The following is a 23,106-nucleotide window of genomic DNA, read 5'->3' as shown; positions in this document are numbered from 1 at the left end:
AGTGTTCCATGGGTGGGATGTTTTTAATTGTTTGCATATCATATATCTCGATTTTAATCAAATGTGATGCATATGCCCCGTCGTCTTGTCCGGATGATAAGTTTGCAACACCGTCTGGTGAACTTTTGCTCACATTCGAAGACCGTTTCACAATTTTGGGTTGCTTTTTAGGTCGTTCAAAGAAACTATCGATATTGTTTCCTGAACGTTTCTTTGCGATGGCTTGTTTAACTTTGAAACCAAGCGTACCCTCTTCATCGCTTGATTCGTCTTTATTATTATCCGGGTAGTAATAGTTCTTGAAAGTATTTTCAGTGAACTGAAACAATATAAAACAATAATTTACACACTGTCTACAATCTTTATAGTTAAAACACAAAGAACACAAGTGAAAACAAAACAAAGTAAGTTACGGTAATAAAAGACATACTTACATCCATTGTTGGGTCTTTCTATAAACACTTAAACACTTCACTGTTGAATTAACACTATATTTCTATATACTGCAATAGATACAAGGAGCTCTGATACAGTGGACTGCCACGACGGTAATACTTACTCAAACTCATTTCTCTTCGGCTTTTATACTGTGTCACTATGACCAGGGTACAGTACCGTTAAAATCATGTCTCAACAAGTTCATCTAATACATACGCTCTCTTTACTAAAACCCAAATTCAAAAGCATAATAGGAAACAATAAATCCATTGTCGGTATAAAATATAATAGATGTCTTCCAATAAAGCAATTATGCTGTTGTAACAATGAATAGCAACGCACAAGAAATGTTGACGTATTAGACTAAATCATGTTGAAACCAGTTGACACGTCTCGTTCTTTTTTTTTAATCACACAAAGTAACATTTCTCAACAAGTTCATCTAAACAGACGTTCTCTTTACTCAAACCCAAATTATAAAAGAATAGGTATAGGAAACAATAAATCCATTGTCAGCATAAAATATAATAGACGTCTATTAATAAAGCAATTATGCTGTTATAACAATGAATAGCAACGCACAAGAAATGTTGATGTATTAGACTAAATCATGTTGAAACCAGTTGACATGTCTCGTTCTTTTTTTTAAATCACACAAAGTAACATGTATCAACAAGTTCATCTAAACAGACGTTCTCTTTACTCAAACCCAAATTATAAAAGAATAGGTATAGGAAACAATAAATCCATTGTCAGTATAAAATATAATAGACGTCTATCAATAAAACAATTAAGCTATTATAACAATGAACACAAGTGCACAAGAAATGCCTCACACGCCTCGTTATTTTTTTAAATAATAGAAAGAAACAAGTAACTACGAGTTTACTTTATATCGGAAGACTAGGTGAAAGCAGGTTAGTTTGAAATGAGTTAGGTTGATTTTAGTTAGGTTTGGTCAAGTTAGGTTTAGGTTAGGTTTTCGAAGAATAAGTTAGGTTTGGTAAAAGGTTAAGGTTAGTTTAGGCTGCCAAAGGATTACTAGTGTAAATTCTACGTCAGAAGAAGGTTAGAACTGTATTCCTTATAAATCGAAATAGCTCCAAGAGGTAATAAGATAATGCGGGTTATTAGAGTTGATAGTTAGAGTACCTATGCATCACAAATAAGTACCTATCGCTAATACGTATTGCAAATAGCTGTCGCTAATACCTATTGCAAAATACCTATCACAAACACCTACAGTATACACACATAAAGAAGGCATGAATGGAGACGTCGGTGGGTTAAGGAAAGGGTCCAGGCAGGTAGTATGCTCGGTAACACAATAGCGCGCCCGAGTCGAGATCGAACAATAGAAAAGGGTCGATAAGCCTATTGTTACCGTGGTGAACAAGGTGTATTGTTTAATTAGCGTATTTCGTAAGTCCCTGAAGGAGGCGCCGGGCACTGCTGAGACCTAGCGCAATCAATTGAAATAGGGGCTTTTTTTTTTTTTTTTTTTTTTTTTTTTTTTTTTTTTTTTTTTTTTTTTTTTTTAGGTTCAGCAGGGGCGGTGGCTCGGCCTTGGGGTCAGGATCGGGGACCACTGAGAGGCGGGGCCAGAATCGGGGAATACTTTCTACTGATGATGTATTTCTGTTGCCGCTATAACAACAAATACTAAAAACAGAATAAAATAAAGATTTAAATGGGGCTCCCATACAACAAACGTGATTTTTGATCAAAGTTAAGCAACGTCGGGAGGGGTCAGTACTTGGATGGGTGACCGTTTTTTTTTTGTTTTTTTTTGTTTTTTTTTTTTGCATTATGGTACGGAACCCTTCGTGCGCGAGTCCGACTCGCACTTGCCCGGTTTTTTTGTTCACACATTTCATTAGAACTTCAGTATGAATTTATGATACGCGATCGTTTCCTAGTCACTGTCACGAATTTCAGTAAACAGTCACGATTGCTGTTGTTTTTCCGACTTTGGCCACTTTTCTCAGCATTTTATTGGCAAACTGAGTCGTAGTTATTTACGAAAACAAAAACAACTGAAGAAAATAATACCTTATTATTTCAATATATTTTCCGTATCGGATTTTCGTATAATAAGAATGCATACTAAATTGCAATGCGTATTATTGTTCATTGTACCTACTTATGAAGTTTGCAGCATGTACCTATTTTATAAGATTAGATCGTCCTTAGAACTAGTTGATTATAGGAAAACATTTCCTATAAATCATTACAATAAAAGGAAAACGAGAAAACGCACGAAGTACAACCATGATTTTATCTGTCAAGTATCTTAGAAATAAATACAGTACCTATAGGTATAAATTAAAATAATTATCATGTGTTTAAGGCCAATTACGTCAAATCTATTTAAAAGAAACATTAGTTAGGAATAAACTATTGTAATCGGCGAGTTATGTCGAGATTATATGATATGCTTGTTCCTAGGACTACCCGTACGATATAATTATAAGGGAACGTAAATCAATTAGGATGTTTAAATTTAAAATGAAAATATTTCTTTTAAACAAAATTTAATAAGAGTCTGGCCAGCGAGTCGTGGCACAAAAAAGACGCGAGAATTTCAATAAAAACCGCACCTGGCAATAAAATTACTATGAAATTAAATGATAGCTTGAAATTGACAGTATATTTGATAGGAAAAAAAGTTGCAATATAAAGAATTTAAAAAAATAGCTTGTGACACGACTCGCTGGCCAGAATGTTACCCCCCATAAGCAATAAGATGTACCTACTTAAGTTAACAATTAATTAGGCAATTAGCTAAGTCTACCCATCTATAGGTATGTTTTAAGGGAGTTCCCTCTGCCAACAAACTGTCCTGCAGTTTGGCAGAAGAAAAAACCGTACAAATATGGTTTCTTTTGCCTGAATAAATGATTTATTTATTTATTTTACATGATTAAAGTATATTTGATATTTCAGAATAGTTGGGCACTAATGGAAAATATATTGGGTACTCTGCTCCTCGGCACCACAGTGACAGACAGGCGACTCCCATAGGATCGCCATATATTTCAACGTAGCACTTAGCATAAAAACATAGCGGAGTCGGACTCTAAAGGTGACAGTCCATTTCCAACGACAGCTGCACTACTGTTCATTTTACTATGGAAATTGACAATGACAGCGACGTGTTCAGTACCGGTAGTGCAGCTGCGGTTAGAAATGGAATGTTAGGTACCACAAGAAAAATCTGTCCGACTTGGGAAGCACCAAAATATGTGTGACGCTTATAGTAACGATGCTACTTTGTTACAAAGAGAGACTAAATAAAACAAAACAATACTAAAACATAGTTATTGTTCCATTAATTTAATAGCTATATAAGAGAATGATTCCACGCCACGACAACGCTGACTAACAGAAGATAATCGCATTTTACACGACAGGATAAAGGTTGTTAGCTGAAGCACCGAACCGCGCCGTAAGACCGTCGTTACGTCCACGTGGCTCTTACATTCATGAGATAAGCTTAAGCCACATCCACACGTACAATACTTTTCATTATTACTTTTTATTTATTGATACTTTATCATACTGTCCACTACCTTTATTTCCTACACTAACGGTCCTGCATCTTTACACCTTATAAAACAAAGTCGCGAGTTTGCGATGACATCTCATTTCTGCTGTATTCGGTTCCATACAAAACGCCTGTTTGGTTCACACGCAGACGCAAAATAAGTTATCTGCCGTCATTAAGGTAAGGTGGGGTAAGACTAACATAGTTTATTTTGCTCGGGGCAAGACAATCAGTATGAGGATTCCATACAATGATAGTCTTACCACCCGGTGAGTCTTACCACTCTTCATCATCATCATCAGGCTATATTAGGCCACTGCTGGACATAGCCCTCCCCTAAAGAGCGCCAAAGCGCCCTGTCTTCAGCTTGCCGCATCCACCATCTGCCTGCACTCTCACCTTACATTAAAATTTATGCAGCTGAAATTACGCAACTCACAAGTCACAATATTACTCTCGTCTGACTTCATCCTAAACTAGAGTCCGTCTAAGCTAACTTTGCACCGATTCGAACAGAACCAAAGTGACAAAGTGTCATTATAAACGTCATATTATCATAGTACTTTGACATTAATAATGACAAAATGCTTTGTCATTCCAATTGGCATGCAGAGTTAGCTTGCTCCAACTCTATAGTTACCTATCTATCTATCTTAGTCGAAAGCCTTTGGAAAATAACAAATTTAATAGAATTATTATCTCACACAGATTACCGTAGGAAATTTAATACAGAAAATTTTGTTTGCAGATTGTTTTTTAACGATTCACTTCAAGATATAAAATGTTCCGCTAAGGAATTCTCCGTATTAATAAAATGTCGGCTCGATTCGGAAAATGAATTTCTACTAGACTTCAACAAGTTACGATACGGATAATTTAAAGATATTTGTAAGATAGATATGTCAAATTTGACGTTTCCGCGATTAGATTTCAACAAGATATGACTTAGATATCCAAGTCACATCTAGTCGACATCTAATGTAGATCTAGTTGATCTCTAAATCGTCTCAAGATCTTGTGATTATCTTGAAATCCGAATAGGCCTATGTATCAATCAAAAGTGGGGAATTCTGTACATGTACGGAAAATTTGATACTATCTAGATTTCCTTATTTATAATAATATGCACTTAACTCATTTATTTTCCCACGTTTTACAGTCTAAATATTAACTTAAAACCACTTATTTGTATGATCACTATCTTTTGGCAATACTGCCTCAGTGTTAATTTTACTAAACCCTTTTGTAAATTACTGGCCATCATTATTATTATTATTTATGGTCCGTAAGTCGACGGTCACGAGGCCATGTATTCTCTTTCATTCGTGGACCATGGATAAGTTAAATTCTTGTACCAACCACCGTTACTTGACCTGTACGAATAGAGAATACTACGAGTGATCGGAAAATTATTATACTGGTTATCCTATATCCTGGACTCGCGGTATGTGATTGTAACGACCCCCCAGTTTGCATGATCCTTAAAGATAATTTTCTTATTAACTCGTCTGGACGGGTGCAGCATTTTTTGAACAATCGGCTTTGATTGCTTATCCTTAAGCTGCAGAGCGATTTGCGATAACTTTTTGACAGGTCGTGATATTGCAAATATTGTGATGTGACATAGTCGTCATGTTGCGAAATTGTCGAAAAGGGATGGCATTTGCATGACAAATTGAGGAAATGTCATCATTACTATACTTTTTATAAAATATGACGTTTATAATTACGAACCACAATTTGTTATGACGTTTATAACTACGAACCATAATTTTCTATGACTTTTGTAATTACGAACGAAAATTAGTTTTGTTCGATTTGGTGCAAAGTTACCTCTAGATAGACTCTACCTATGTCTATCTTTAAAGGCTTGTCATGTATTTGACAGTTCGTAGTAAGACTATTACAGTCATATTTATTTTCTCAAAACTGCTCATACTTCCGATTAGGTAGGTATATAGGTAATACATAGACAGTAGGTCAAAGGTCTATTATGCAGTAACGTCCAAAGCAGGCCTATAACATCATGTTCGAACCTATCGTGTCGATAACGATAACGACAATTAAAATGAACGCTCCTCTATCACTGTAGTCACTATTGACCGGTGTCAGAAAGTGACATACATAGTATACTTAATCTTGTCGTTATCGATCCAATCAGCGTGACTAAATAAACTACGTCTGCGGGGCTACTTACAAAATCATATTACGTTAGCTACTCTATTCATATTCAATGAACAAAACGTGTTGTCCATAAAAAACTGTGTTCCGATTGATGCGATATACGACGTAGGAGACAAAAAATCCATTACATATGTTAATTATTTCTCAACAGGTATCAATATGGCCTGTAAATAAAAAAAACACGTGCAAATAATTTATTACAGAGACTTTTAATGAGCCATTTATTTGGACTCTGATTTTAGAAGTTTTTGCAACATTGTGATTTTGTAATTCAAATTCGTTTTATTGTTCATTAAAGAACTCGGGTGATTTACTGAGAAGTCAAACATATATTTCAATATATTAATCTACGTTTATCTTGCCCCGCCAAGAAAAAAAAACGTATTCAATTGTTTACTGCATTCTTTCTTGCAATTCAAGTTCAATGTTACGCGTATCTTTAATGTCAATACAGCCCTGTATTGACATTAAAATAAATATTATAATGGAAATAAAGTATTTCTAAGCTTACTTCTTAATGTTATGGGACAATCTGACACAAATTGACCTAGTCCCACAAGCTAAGCTCAATAAGCCTTCTGTGGTGGGTATATAGGTACTATATAGACAACGAATATAATAAATTGATGTAGGGTGACTCCTATAGTTATTGACAACTATATAGTAATTGGCCTTTCCTAACAAGTCAGAAAGAAACAAGCCAAAAGAAGTCTTATTGTTAAGGGTGGCCAATTAATATGCAGTGGCCAATATAACAGTCGTCGTACATTTTCGTATCGTCACAAGTCCTCACCGCGATGATCATCAAAGTTACGAGATTTAAAACATACCACGTCACAACACCTCTGAACAGAAATAACTTTTTGAAGATGTATTTGAAAGAAGCAGCAGAACAGGTGGACGAGTTTTGAATAACCAGTTTAACTGATTTGACATTAAGCTAGATTATAGACAGGTTTAATGAAGACGGTCAATCTCCATGCAAAATGCGCCATGTATAAATAGCCCGATTTAGCAAGGTACCGGTATTATAATACTTATAATTACCCATATTAATAAAGGCACTATGAACATCGATATTGGAATAAGTGGTGTAATGCACTTGTCAAACAAAAGCTGATAAGAAAATTATATAGGTATTCGTCCATTGCAAAAATTAATCATAAATATATATGTACTAGGAATTGACATTTCCCTAATGTCACGTCTGTTATGTACAACCACAGAATAATTAATAGTATTATCATACAGAACGGACACGCACCGCCCCGCCCCGACTCGGATTACCTCGCCCCGCGACTGAGTTCTGACGGACTCCTGACGTACGCTCAGTTCGGCTAGCGACGCCGCGACGCGATGACGCAACGTTCAAAATGCCGGTGTATTGTGCGATGTACGGGTACCTACTTATTGTAGAAATGAATAATAATATAGTTTTCCAAAGAGACGAAATATGTATCAGTAAATAAGGCTATACTTTTGCGTAAAAATAATATCATATGAATTAAAACCCGTTCGTTGAATTTGTGAATGTTAAGCCAACATTTAATATTTAAAGTACCTAAGGTAACTAGACCTTCTACACAGATATTCCTCGTAAATGTTTTATTTTTAGTTTAACACTCTTTTCACAAAAAAGAACTTGTTGGTCGCGGGACATTCGCGTTTGATTTTTAATTTAATTTTAATAATTTAAGAATTAATTATGTATGTTATATAAAATAATCAATAGGCATCAACAATAAGGTACATTTAATAATGGCGTGTTGAAAGTCAAAGTACGTGCAGGACTATAAACTGACAATGCCAATTCAACAATTGGAGCGAAATAAAATATAAACCTATATTTTGTTTTTTTTTACGTATTTCGGTCGAATTATGCAACGCAGCGGGCCGCTCGTCGTGTCCTTCGGCCGGCCTCGGCAAGCCTCGGCTTCGCCTTCCTCGCGCGCCGCACGAGTCAGCCCTAAGCCACTTACTCACACAATGACGCGTGTACAGACGTGCCGTGCACACATATAAACGCAAATTATTTTCGATGTATGGCGTGTCCGCCATGTGGTACAACAATGACACCAAATACAATAGGGATGTTTCCTGTATTTAAAATAAATTATTTCACACCATGCACGAAATAAAGTACCAGCACCACAGCCAACACACCAAGTAACCAACCACAAGCAAGTATTTTGACACAATTTCAATTTAACAAATCGGATAAAACTAAAAAAAGTAGGAGATTAGACCGTGACGTCACTTTAGCAGTTTTCATATAAATTCCATAATGGCAGATCGTTATGACAGTTCTAAAAAAGGAACTGATTAGTATGAAAATATCCTATTACAACTATCAGTCTATATTATTTACATGTCTTTGACTCCGTATATTCTCTTAAATCAGTATAGAAGAAGATAATAACAGATAAATAATAATGCAGAGGAAATAAATACCTAACGGAACGGTTACATGTAGGTAACAGGAAAATTAAGGTCAAGAACTCGATCAAAGCAAACGAGAAATTAATTGATTTTACGTCAGAATCAGTTATGAACTAATGATTCTAACGTCAGGAACCAATCACAAGAATTCAGTGTGAGTGTACAATGGTTAGCTCGGCAAGTGACGTGTTTCATTTGAGAATATGTATTTAAAAAGTGACCTGAAAACAAAAGGAAACGATTGTTTTTGTCAAAAAAATGTATTAAAAAAATAGTGGTTTTACGAGTAGGTACATTGTGTTGTGAATGAAACCTAAAAATAAGACTTACTTATGTTATTTTTGATAATTAACATTGAGGATAGATGACCAGTCAAGACGTAAGTAGGTAACGCGAACAAAAAATCATGACGATCATTTTGTTACTACATCTTCTACACAAATAAAATAAAATATACCAAAAGCTGCCTTAACCTCCTAAGTCCCGCATACATTTTTTTGTAGGTACAGTCGCCATCAGATATATCGGAGCGGCCAAGGTGTTCACAATATCTGAACATGCACTCTAACGCCTTGACAATAAAGGCGTGCTCAGATATTTGTGAGCACCTTGGCCGCTCCGATATATCTGATGGCGTCTGTACATATTCCAAAATCTATTTTCAACCTTTATTATGTAAGTAAGGGTTCCGATTTCAAAAACAAAACAATTGCTGCTGGGTCTCAGGAGGTTTGCTTATTTAGTTATGTATTTCCTTTCAAATTGCACCACTCGTTTGTTACAATTTAACGAATATCGCCGAATTTATCTACGCAAAACAAATGAAAAAAGCTGTCTTTAACTTACTAAGGGCTGATTTAGACGGCGCGCGAAGTCGTTTGCGATTTTAGTTACAATGCGGACTGTTAAGTCCAATTCAACCGACTGATCAAAACCCGCAATGGTATTATGAAACTCGCATGCGAGTTCTCACATCGTTTAAATCAGCCCTAAGCCTGTGCGTCGCCAACTCGCCAAGGATGCATTAACATCTCAGATTATCTAATTAATAATGTAGTTACAATTGTAAAACATATTAATCACACAGAAAAAGCTGCCTTATCCTTACTAAGTCCTTTCAAACCAAGTTCACGTGGCTCACGAGGGATGCAGACAGTTTTCCTCACCGTGAAAATGCTCGCAATTACCTTTGTAAACAATAGCAGAAGACTCGCCCGCAGGGGCGTAGCTAGAGGATATGGCGCCCGGGGCAGACACCAAATTTGCGCCCCCGCCCCCCACCCCCCAAACGAAATGAACTTAAGGTGGCCACTGACAAGCCTTCCAACAGTCCAAATAGCGTGGCTGCAATCCAAAATCGGTCCGTGAATGTCAAAAACGTACAACGTTTAATATTAGGAAGCCGTCCATTTGGATGAATCCATTGTAACGGCATCCATTTGGAAGGCTCGTCAGTGGCCTGCTTAACGAAACGAAAGGGTTATTTTTTGCTTTAATAAGTTTACTTTTAATGTAGACAAATACAGTGTAGGTACCTATGTTTTTTTAGTACATCGGTGGCCAACAAGCTTACGACCCACCTGATGGTAAGCGGTCACCGCATCCTATGGACGTCTACACTCCACTACACTACACTACACATGCGCGTTGCCGACCGTTTTAAAACGTATAAACTTCTTTTTTGGAGATCTCTATTCATAGGTACGCGGTTTTGGACTGATTTGAAGGACCCAAGGTGGCATCCAGGTGCTCCTGTCCAAAGGTGACAGCAGTACTCAATATATGGGATCAGTCTACCCCAGAGTAAAGTATGGCGGTGGCCTCCCTTTATTGAGCACACCGAGTTTTTTTTTATACGAGCGCAGCCTACCCAGCAAGGTGGCTACGAAATTATTGGACGTCACTGATGGAGATGTCAACACCGATCGAGGCTCCCAAATTCCCAATACTCCCTGACATGGGAAGGGTTGTGCCTTGAAAAATGAGGTTTTCTTAGCGGTAAACGCGCAAATTTGAGTCATGGTAGGATTGAATCGGATTAAATTGTCCTGATCCCACACCGAAACTCTGGATAGAATGCCTCGATACCTGACACAGTTATTTCTACTATTATTTTATGGGGTCACTTCCCCATCGCTATTTCAGTTCAGTCCAGTTCAGTTATCAGTGCAAATACCACGAACAATTATTAGAAGGCAGAAAAGCAAAGCAAAGCTTCACTCCAGAATTTCTTAACAAAAGTTATGTCTCGAAAACTACGAAAAATCGGCTAACATCTGGTACATGGGGTATATTCTGATAACCCACGACGAGGATTCTAAAAAAAAATTATGGGCGTCAAGGTTTGGACCAGCCTGTAGGTATACAGGGTGGCTAAAAAATAACTGCATTTTCGTTGCCAGGCAGGTTTTTGGATTATACTGAGCAACTTTTACTATTAGTCCAACCCCTAAGGACTGTATCGTTTATTATAAATACAACTTTACTTAGCCGTTTTTTCTGGTATTATGTTTTTATTAAAAAATTACACATATAGTTTAATTAGTGCTTTAATAATAAGTAACATTTCGTCCTGGGAGATCACGTAAAGCATATGGTTTGGACAATATTTACCCAATCCTCCCGAGTAACTACAACGATTTCGGACAAATACTACAAGAAAATTTACGGTTTGCGAACAAGATAAGTATTACACAAAAAAAATCGTACTATGTAAACAGCAATTACATATGATTCGTAAAGCGAAACATCTGGGCATAGTCTAATCATTTCTTTTAGTTGGAAAAAAAGTTTTGGATCTGTGCTTGTACTGGAGTCAGTTATGTAACGCTGCCATACATGACCCAAAAATTTTTTATTAAGCTATGAGCTTCATCACATCTGATATTTGAGTAATTCTAAGCATTTCTAGCCTGAAGTGGGGGGGAGGGTGGGGTACAAAGACGGCCGCCATCCGTCATCTTTAAAAAAAATCTACTCTGATCCTGGTGGGTACTAGGGCAAGTTTGGTATCATTTTCGTATAAACCAAAGACGTAGAATTCATTGCTGATATTTGTTTTTTTCAATTTCATAGTAATTTTACAAGAAAAACGTAAAAAGGTGAAAAATTTGGTTGGAGATTTTTGCTACGCGGAGCCGAAACTACAAAAGATAGAAAGTTGAAATTTGCACACTAGATTACATTTATAAAGTGTACAAGAGATAAGAAGCGATTTTGAGAAATTCAACCCCTAAGGGGGTTAAAAAGGGGATGAAAGTTTGTATGGGGTTCAAGTTTTATTTTAAGCTAGGAATTTGAAACTTCGTAAAACGATATATTATTAAAATACAAGAAAACTAATTTCAGCGTTTTTGAAAATTCATCCCCTAAGGTGGTGAAAAAGGAGTTGTAAGTTTGTATGGATATCAAAAAAATTTTCGAACGCGGGACTTGAATCTTTGTATTTGGGGATATTATTAAAAGACAGGAAAAGTAATTTCAGCGTTTTGTAAAATTCATCCCCTAACAGGGTTAAAAAGGGGTTGAAAGTTTGAATCCATTACAAATCCGAGTAGACACACATTTCTTATTGGCTCCCAGGCTTGAAATGCTTAGAATTACTCAAGGAACATATGTGATGAAGCTCATAGCTTAATAAAAAAATTTTGGGTCAACTTTATAACTGACTCCGCTATTGGTGGCCTTTTTGAAAATATGGCATGTTACTTACGACAACCCCGACTTTGGTATACAATATAACCATCATGGAGCGTTTCTATCGACCTGTTCTAGCCATGGTTCAACGCCATGAATGTCCGTTAGGCTTTGGATTTCGGTAGATTCTTTTAGCTGTTTCCGTCATTTCCCTGGCGTCAGAAATTGACGGGAATCCAAAATGTTGCATAAAAAGTCGTTTTCATGTAAAGATAAAATACACCACATTTATTCTGTGGATGTTCAATTGAGCAATCATGAAAAGGACACTTAGATGGCATATTTTGGCAGCATATTAACCTTTTGTTTCTTTAAATCGTACTAAGGAATCGGTGAAATAGTCTCAAATTAAGCTCGATAGGCTTGTCCGAATTACATTTGCTAGAAGGTATTAAAATCATCATAAAGTCCCTAAAATAAAATAAATGTAAAACATTCTTATATCAGATATGTCTTAAAAATACCCCCAGATTATACCTTAAGAACATAGTAATACAAAATAATACACACGTCAACAGTTAGACCAGGTTTTATCTGTATTTATAATAAACGATACAGTCCTTAAGTCGCGAAAAAAATTTGGCTGTTTCCTACATTTTGGCTGGTCCATTTTCTATGGGAGGGTAAACTTTTTTTTCGCGATTTCGGGGTTAGTCCCGTAGTAAAAGTTGCTCAGTCCCAAAACCCAAAACCTCCCTGGCAACGGGAATTTAGTTATTTTTTAGCCATCCTTGTATAGTACTGTCGTCCGCATATCGATGAATGTCGTCGATAGACAACATGTCACAGATATGCAGCAACTATTGAAGCAGCCGGCCTAGCCAAGGTTACAATCGCTATCGCTTCGACAACGAAAAGCATTATGTCTCTCTATCACTCTTCCTTATTAGTGTGACAGTGACAGTTGCGTTTCGATCGCTACAGAGCGTAAGCGATTGACATCTTGGCTACGCGGCCAGGTTCCGTCTACTACGGCTCATATGCGCCTGCCGGACAAAGGGCTAGCGATCCATTTGCATAGGTAGTCTCTTGGAGAGTCCATAAGATGGTAACTTCGACAGGAGACCCCTAACGGAAAAGACGCGCTAACACGGGACACAACTCTGAAGCACTCGGCCCGCTCGCCTTATAAAACGAAAGCATAGCAACTCCCGCCTTGATGGAAGTTTCTTGCATAGAGTATTCGCACTGCGGGATGGTGGGCGGTAGGGCGCTACCGTCGTCTGTCAAGGTCGAGTTCGAGGCAAAAAGAGTAAGAGTAAAAGATCGGCTTTCTCTTTTGCGCTGTGGGCCAGAATACCATCCGCATTTCACACTTCACAGTGGTGGTAAATATGACTGACAAAAGTTTCCCTGCTGCCTTTTAGCAAGGCGGAGAGGTACAGGTCTTTTGCTTATTTTGGCGCCCCCCCTTGGATGGCGCCCGGGGCACGTGCCCCCTCCAACCCCCCCCTAGTTACGCCTCTGCTCGCCCGCCATTCGCGCGGCGATCTCCGTGCGGACCGCACGCGCGCGAGACCAGGTTCGTACCGACCGTATTGTGCCTTATCAAGTGTTCTTCACCTTTTTACACATTGTTCGAACGGGATGCACTTATCTTGATGGCGGTAGGGCCTAGTGTGATAAACAATACTCTTATCGTTTCCCACAATGATCTTGCACTTGACATTGTCGCCGGTAAACGCGCGAATTTTAATTGACGTGAGTCCCGATTTTGCTTAAACTTTACGACCAATATATACTGAAATCTCAGTGGCAGTGCTATTTAACTAATATGAATATTCATGTCCCACGTACATACGGAAAACGCTTATTTATCTGCATAATTTATTGTTCTACGATCATTGTTATGGAGATCGGAGATGTAAAGAACATGGCCAGTTCCACATAAACAGTACAAAATGAGCGGAGATTAGCGGAAATAACAATTCAACTCAACATTGAATTGCGTTTAATGTGTTTTTCTAGAGTTCTCGTGACACTTTACAAAGTGGAGTAGGTTTTTTTTTAATCGGTTGTTTTTCATTTGTTTTCGTTTGCCGTTTTCAAGGATTGTCTATGGCTGCGCGCGCGCCGTTTTCCGGGCCGGCTCGTCACGTGCTTCGATCGCTCGCGATACTTACAGGGGCACTGTCATGCCATTTTAACCACTAGCGTTCAATAATTCGTTCTACCCATTGTTAAGTAATTAATATAACGACCTTTAGAATTGATGGACTGGCAAACTAAATTAGGCTTTAGGGAGTCAATTTTCTTAAGATTAAATGGAAAAAAACCTATCGTCTTTCTCAGGCACTAAGCTATAATTCTGTTATGAAGTAAAATAGCGACCATGGATTTTCATTAAGTTGACACAAGGTTAAACTTGGTGCTAGAATGTTAAATGACTTAGCTGTAACTACCGATGGAGTAAAGTTAATAAATTGATTTCTACTACCAATGTCTATTGAACTTCTTTGACAAGGACATTATTTCATTACTGAAAGAAATCGTGAAAAACTGTACTTACTTTGACAGGTACATTTGATACCCAACGTCAACGTCTTATCGTGAAGAGAAATAGAAATCAGTATTTACACGTATTTTTACAGCTGCAGATAAACAAGATAAATACATAAAAGCTGTACATACCTACTATTAAACGTACAAGTATTTCATCATTTTTTAAGAACACAATGCACGTGAATATAAAAATAAAAATATAAAAACCTGTTTTAGTATTTTTTGTCTTATCACGCCCTATCTTTTCGCAGTAAGAAAATAAAGCACAAGGTTGCTATAAACCGTCTTTTTTATTTTCATAGTCATTAACATTTAAATTAACTTTATTATTCACAGTTTGATCACTCAAGATAGATTCAAATCGACACACGAACAGTTATGAAAAAAATAATCGAGCTTAACTATCAAACCGAAAAGCAGCAGTGAATTCATAAACAGTGTTACAAATCCAGTTTTAATGATCATTAATGCTAAATGACTTGTGATTGGTGTCGTGACAGTGCAGTGTGGTGATGACACAATCATAGTTCCTTGCTGTGGACTCGCGGCACTCTGGAGCGCGACACGTATGAGGTGTCAGTTGTCGTCCAGCTGACAACAGATGTTACCGATAACGATAGCGGTAAGTGTATATTTACTATGGAATCTATGTATATGTACAGACACTTGAAATGTTTTACAGCAGGTGTGCAAAGATATCTGCACAAATCTTAGCATCTATGGTAAAATTGCGAATATGCCATTACAACTGATTTGAATATTTGATTTAAAATTAATTAAGTACTAAGCAGAAACGTCTACAAACAATGCCATTACTTAAGCTAGAAATAAATTAGAATTAAAAGTACTTAATTGATTTCTAAGCTTAATCGATTCGACGTAAGGTTTATATTTCAACTTCACCAAAATCTACAAATTTTTCATGGAAGGGGTAACAAACTCTAATTTCTTTGACAAAAAATGTCTTTAGATTTTGATTGTAACTTTTATCGACAACTATGAAGTAACATTTATTACACTTTGTAGCATTGAACTATCTTCTTTATAATTAATTTCACGGCACGGCAGATACGTATACTGTAACAATTGAAATAGGTCTGTTATAACTAATACCCAAAAACATAAAAGCCTCGTAATATTTAACCAAATGAACATTAAACTATGGTTTGATTTTAAACGTTGTCACAATCCTTTTATTGTGTCATTGTTCGAACGTTTTAGGCTCACAGACGATTAAAAGGCGCGATAAAGGATGCTTATTCACCACGATAGTACCGATGTTATTGCGCTCCAAAGTACGTACATGTACGTACTTAAGTTGATGATCACGCATTTTGTTAGATCACACGCTTTTTTTCTAACTATACGTCTTAGTCATTAGCGTTTATGATCACCATTTCCTCGAACGTGCTTTTGTTTGCTAAAAGACGAAGTTCGCTTTTGCTGTACAAAAAAACGATGATTCACATATAACTACATAATACGAGATTAAAAGTAAATTTTAATATGAACCATATTTCTTTATTTTTATAGTGATACAAATATTTTCTGTAAGGACGACATAATTACGTACGTTTTTTACGAGCGATCCCGGCGAACTTGGTGCCGATGCCGCCACATAATGTCTTGTTCATTGCTTACCTTTAGCTGAGACCAGGGGCCTTACAATGATGTCCTTATTGCGATTCTGTTTAGGACCTAAACTGAATTGCTAAAGGACGGAGCTATATAAGTCGCATACTTCGTCCCTTAGCAAATCAGTTTGGGTCCTAAACAGAATCGTAATTAAGGACATCATGGTAAGGCCCCAGGGCCCAGACGCAAGAACAAATTTTTTATGGTCTGCCGACACGTGAACATGTCACGTACGACCGTGAGAAAAACTTCACCATCATATTGAGATTTTTTGTGTGATTAATTAAGTTATTTCATTTTGGTTTAAAGTTTAGGGTTAGTGACACCATTTAATGGTGTCACTACCGATTTTCTATCATATATGATTGTCAAATCATAAATCGTAGTGGCAAGATTCGCACTTTCATGTTTCTTACCTGGCTCCCAATTCAATTTAGAGATTTTCCTAAATAACTGGAGAAACTAACTATACTGGACATAAGAGTTTGAAAAATGATAAAGTATATAGTATAAGTATTATTACAATGTCACTGGTTAGTCAGAAAGACAACTATAAAATTATGACGCAAGTGTTTTATAACCGTAGTAAGTAATTGACACTCTTGTCAGAGCTCTCAATCAGCAAAAATAACCTTACATAATCTTTGCACACTTAAACTTATTTAGCATAATATATCTTAACCTTTTAACCTCTTAGGATTTGTCATCAAGCGTGCTCGTGTCACCGCGGGTACGAAATTACACAAAGTTTTGTCTTACTGCGGCGATTTGAGCTGTTGTATTATTGTAGGTTTTATTTTACTAGAAGGGTACCTTTTTTCGCCATTTCTCTGATATTTCTCATTTCTATGGTATTTTATTTTTTATTCCGTAAGTACTGTATGAATTACATTTTTTTTAGTTAGCAGGTATAAAAAAAAAGTGCCATTGTTAATTTAACACCTATTCGCACCGACATCGTACTGTAGAGATGCCTCAAATCATCGTGTGCACAAAATACTCATGTGGTGAACCCTGGCCTGGCGTGATTGAGTATCGTGAATTGAATTCGCCCAGGGTTCAGCACTTATCAATTGTCACCCACAATATAATATATACTTGATATTATGGAGAGATATGGACTTTAAATCAATTACAGACTACATTAACCTTAACATCCCGTCCCCTGCAAGCTATAGCAGGCTAACACTCTAACCGGAGAGTCACAGTGAATCTGTGAATTAGCTCTCACTATACGGCTAATAGTGTTCCAACCAAGCAAGCAGAAGATTAGGGCTTTTAAGCCCTGTGGTACCACGTCCGAACCCCTTGTTCCACCCCTTACCTCCAGATATTTGTATACCTCTAGTTAGTCTCTCCAGGATACCAGTACAACTGCGATTATGTGTTATTATATCTATTACTCACCTGAATAAAAGTATTACGTTATTTATCACTCGTTGTCTTACTTACTCTCCTTCCGCGCCAAGACTTCTTCCCTTTTGTCACTTACACTTTTTAATTTTAGTCATAGAGAATGCAGAATAAAACCATAGATAAGAACATAAGGCATCCCATTTATTTAAGTGATTAAACAAATATATAATATTAATATAAAGTGTTCATGAATCGCGTCCTTCGCGACAACTCATTCGTGAAATTGACGTAATTGGCATACGGCTTACAAAGAAGCTGTGGAACATACATTACCTATACGACTAAACTTAGCAAGTTCATAAAAATAATGTGAATGTGGTGCGTTTTTGTAAAGCTCTGTGATTGATAAGGGCCCCCCCCCCCCCACATCTGGCGTATTTAACATAAGTATTTAACATTATTCAGAACACTTAAGTACCAAACTTATCCACTCAACTTTCTGAGCTCTAGTCAACCAACTATGTCAATATCAAATAGTGTTTTGAAATCAATATGAGATAAAAATACAGATTCAGTTAAGTTAGAACACGGCTTCTAATTTTTCTAAGGAACTCGGTAGGCGAATGTAACACCACCTAGATAGATTCTACTTTAACAATTTGTCATTGTTTTGAAGTGGTTTTGATAATAGCCTTGGGGATTGGCGCGCAATCGCGCATACGCACCACTTCATTTCGCATGTACCGATCAACTGTATCGTATCAAAATAATATCAAAACCGTAACAAGAAGTTAAAATAGAATCGGGCCCCGGGTAGCGTGCGCTCGCGCAAGTGTCACGCATCACCTCGTCACGCTCGCCGCGACCTTGGGAAGGTCCAATTTGAAATGGTATCGGACGTTACATGTGACACGCTCACGGTGTCATCGTTGTCTTTTACGAGTGTAAATCACAACATTTATATTGTGTCACCTTTTCAACTGGTTCATTGGGGTATTGAAGCAGTTAAGTTAAAAATAATGTCTCTATATATTTTTTTTAAACTTGAATCACATATTTAGAATTACGTTCGTTTTTAGGGTTCCTTAGCCAAATGGTAAACATGGGACCCTATTACTAAGCCTCCACTGTCCGTCTTGGCTGTCACCAGGCTGTAGGTATCTAATGAACCGTGATAGCTAGACAGTTCACATTTTCACAGATGATGTATTTCTGTTACCGCTTTAACAACAAATCCTAAAAAGTACTGAACCCTCGGTGTGCGAGGTCCGACTCGCACTTGTCCGGTTTTTCATCAATACCTGGTACATTCAGTAGAAGACAATTATGTCTGAATTAATGAAACAAACGGTTAATAATTGATAATAATGATTAGCTCAGCGTCCTTTGACCTTTCAGATCAATGGTATTTTTTATTTAGAATAATATTGACATGCGCATCTATCATCATCATTATAACATACTTAATTTTTCGCTCTCAAATTCAGTCTACGCTTAAAATGAATGTGGAATGACTTGCCTCCTGAGGTATTTGTTTTACGCTACGACATGCGATTCTTCAAGAAGCGGGTATTTAGGGTTCTCAAGGGTCGGCAACGCTTAAGTGGCTCCTGGTGGTGGGTGGTGGTTTGATGTTGCTTAAGTCCATGGGCGACGATGACCGCTTCCCATCAGGTGGCTCGTCTGCTCGTTTGCTGACTATTACATAAAAAACCGGGCAAGTGCGAGTCAGACTCGCGCACGAAGGGTTCCGTACCATAATGCAAAAAAGGCAAAAAAAAACGGTCGCCCATCCAAGTACTGACCCCGCCCGACGTTGCTTAACTTCGGTCAAAAATCACGTTTGTTGTATGGGAGCCCCACTTAAATCTTTATTTTATTCTGTTTTTAGTATTTGTTGTTATAGCGGCAACAGAAATACATCATCTGTGAAAATTTCAACTGTCTATCTATCACGGTTCGTGAGATACAGCCTGGTGACAGACGGACGGACGGACGGACGGACAGCAGAGTCTTAGTAATAGGGTCCCGTTTTACCCTTTGGGTACGGAACCCTAAAAATAATTAAATTGGTATGTATCCACACGATCACATCCTTCAATTAGTTTAGTTCATGATCAATGTCAGAGGAAGGCATTATGTTCCCCCTCGCAAGTCCCTCGTTGACTCGTTAACTTTGCGGCCTGGGATATATCCAGACACATGACATATTTAGCTGCCATTAAACCTTTAAAAAGTAACCTGTTTGGAAAAAACTAATATTTCAAATTACGAAATAAGGAAACGTCAAACCCTCCGCATGTGTTGCGGATGAATGTCGAGGGAAGTAACGGGAGAGGAAAACCGAGAAAAAGGTGGATGGACTGTGTGAGAGATGATATGGAGCGAACGCAAGTGAATGGTGAGATGATGGGCCAGAGAGAGGTATGGAAGAAAAAGACATGCTGCGCCGACCCCAAATGAATGAGATAAGGGGAAGCGAATGATGACATGGTTGTTTGAGTCATGTAGGGTTTTAAGTGTGTGTTCTGACTGATTTTACATCAAAATTAAAATACGCCACTCCCGATAACATTATTTATTTGTCCTAATAAATCAAGGTTTACCTTGAACTTACATATGCTTACCTACAAACTAATCATTACTTAAGCCATTGCTGCGCTGGTTCCAAAAATAACTCTGTATTTACATTTCTTCAATTATTAACGGAAATGAGTGTAGGGCAACCCGGTACCTCCCTTTAGCGGCTTGAAGGCCGTTTTAAAATAGAAATGGAACAGCCCCTAGCCCATACACTAGTATAAAATGTACTGCTGTTTCCCGCTGACGTCCAGTCTATTGCGGGTACGGTTTTTTGCAGGATTCCGTTTTCTGTAGTACCTATGCATGCAGGATCCCGCAAACAGAATCCTCGTGTGAAGGTACTATATTAGCACCTATACTACTAAAAGGATCCCGTCCTGCAAAAAACTGGACGTCAGTGGAAAACAGCTCTAAAGCTCTTAAATTTTATGCTATACCTTCTGTATTAAATCGGAATATAAAGCTTTCGGAAATCGGAACATTAGTTTTATGACTTATTATATAGTTCTGAACACTTACGTACATACCTAATAGTCAAGTGACATTGCCAAATCCCGTGATAAAACACTAATAACTATATTGTCTAGGACCGTCAAAAAGCTTTAAAACAACATCTCTCAACTTTACCTTTAGCTTCAGAGCTCTGAGTATAAAAATCTCCAACTAGGTTCCAGCTGAAATCGGAATAGTAAGTAAACATTATATAGGTATTTTTTATTTGCAAAGACCGAAAATTTGCGTGAGCCATCTAATCGCGTGGTATTCCTTAAAAATATACCTGGGTAGGTTAGGTCACCGATCAATCTTTCATTTGTACTTCCGTGCCGTGCATAACCTCGCTTCATTTATTTTTCGCTAAGTTATATTAAAAGTTGTTTACTATTTTGTTCATATCCTACAATTGTAGGTTAACATATTTTCTTCGGTTTTGTGATATTAATAAGATAATCAATGAAACTTTACTCAAAATAATTCACAGATCACTTGAATAATCTGAAAAAGACTATAAAGATGATGATGATGATGTAATTTAAAGATGATTTTATGCTTTGTCACGAAATAACTAAATAAAAAGTAGTGTTTAATTCCACGACAAAATGTCGTACTTAACGCAAAGTGCGACTTTCCCTAGATATTTGCTGTTTGATTTTGTACGGGCCATTTCGCAGCACACCTCGATTTCTAGTATTTCTAAGTTTGCGTTTTCGCTCCAAAGGGCCTACCGCGAACCACGTTCGACCTATTGCCTGTCTGTCGCACTAGTAAATTCGTACTTAAGTGTGACAGGGAGGCAACACGTCGAACGTGGTTCGCAGTAGGCCTTCGGGCTCTTTGATGTTTATAGCCGGTAAATTTTACTACACCACGCCGCCATTAGTTAGGACCACAATAGGGTATTATTTTGATGTATCTTTTAGTAGTAAATGTGGCGTTTTATTAAATTGCTAACGTGGCTATAACTTTCTTGATAATTCAAGAAAGAATTTTATTTTAAAAACCTTTTATACACGCTTTTTGTACCTTTTTTTAATCCGCTTTTAATTGTGAAGTAACATAGCAAAAGCGTATTAATACGTACGTAACTATTCATTATATGATCATATATTATTTATAATCACATCGTTAATACTTTAATTGCATGTGCTTTTAAATTATTCAACATAATGGATTTAATTTTATTGAAGAATGTGATTTAAAAAATAATGTGATGAAAAATAATAGCGATGAAATCTTTTCTGACAATTTGTACCTAAGAGTATGATTACAGATTTAACGTTGTTGAATGTGAACATGACTGTTGTGTTCGAACGTGTACACGAAAGGAAATACATTCGTTAAATAGGTACATACAATTATAATAATTTTTTTGCGACTCATATCTATCACTTAAACACCATATCTGTAGGGCTAAGATGGTCGGTTTTATATCATCTGTCATCATGCCTGTCACGTTCTAACAATTGAGTAAGTGCGAAAGTGACGCCTGACATGACAAGTGATAAAAATGCGATCATGATAGCGCTGCAGGTACCTATAAACAAGTTGGTCAAGTGTTTTTGCTTCGTGTATAGTCTGTTGATTGCAGGTGCAACACAGTCTTATCTTTTAAATAAAAGGTACTCAAATGGCCCGACCGCACTTTGATTCAGTAGCGCTACTCGTGTAAATTGAAAAAATGTCAATTATGCCGGTATCCATAAACGTCCATCAAACTTGTTTTAGTTAAAATGCTGTAATAATTAGTTTTTATTGGTTTAAATGTCTCCATCCAATTGTGAACATGAAGCTGGGTGTAACCATTATAAAAAAACCGTTGTCTTTAGGTAAATAAAAAAAATGTTTTTGTGTAGATTGAAAAAGTATATTAAATAACTTATTTTGTGTTAAAAGAAACGTATGCGCCCGTCGCAACTGGAAAGGAAAAATGTAAAAAAAAAAAGGTTTAGTGAGGAATCGCGTTGCGGCTCATAGCGTTAGAATTATGCGTCTTATAACTTAATGCCTAAACAATTAATTGTGAAAAGAAATTTACTAACATTTTATTTCACCTTAGGCTCGGAATGACCCAGCTCTAACACGGAGAATTTAAATCACTACACGCTGATTGCTGAAATACGTAGCAAAATATAATGTAAAGTACGCAGCAAAATATTTTGTAAAGTACGCAGCAAAATATAATGTAAAGTACGCAGCAAAATATAATGTAAAGTACGCAGCAAAATATA

The 23,106-nt window shown here is 37.1% G+C and overlaps 1 protein-coding gene and 1 long non-coding RNA gene across 4 annotated transcripts in view; one reads left to right on the top strand and one right to left on the bottom strand.

Annotated features, from left to right (window-relative positions):
* LOC134664603 (uncharacterized) overlaps positions 1-19,550 on the bottom strand; it is a 63,425-nt gene extending 43,875 nt beyond the window's left edge. Inside the window, exon 1 of the long non-coding RNA XR_010098268.1 lies at positions 19,503-19,550. This is a non-coding gene — a long non-coding RNA (uncharacterized LOC134664603). The remainder of the gene's footprint in view (positions 1-19,502) is intronic.
* LOC134664597 (uncharacterized) overlaps positions 1-23,106 on the top strand; it is a 344,627-nt gene that overhangs the window by 119,633 nt on the left and 201,888 nt on the right. Inside the window, exon 1 of one of the 3 annotated variants that reach the window (XM_063521329.1) lies at positions 15,225-15,428. The exons of the other annotated variants lie outside the window; for them this stretch is intronic. The gene's annotated coding sequence lies outside the window, so the exon portion shown is untranslated. Of the gene's footprint in view, positions 1-15,224; positions 15,429-23,106 lie in introns of those variants that run through there. 3 annotated transcript variants of the gene reach the window in all.

The sequence above is a fragment of the Cydia fagiglandana genome, chromosome 5 (genome assembly GCF_963556715.1).
Source record: "Cydia fagiglandana chromosome 5, ilCydFagi1.1, whole genome shotgun sequence".
In the NCBI taxonomy this organism is placed as follows: Eukaryota; Metazoa; Arthropoda; class Insecta; order Lepidoptera; family Tortricidae; genus Cydia; species Cydia fagiglandana.
The sequence above is the reverse complement of the archived record's forward strand: the minus strand, read 5'-3'. Positions and strand labels throughout refer to the sequence as shown.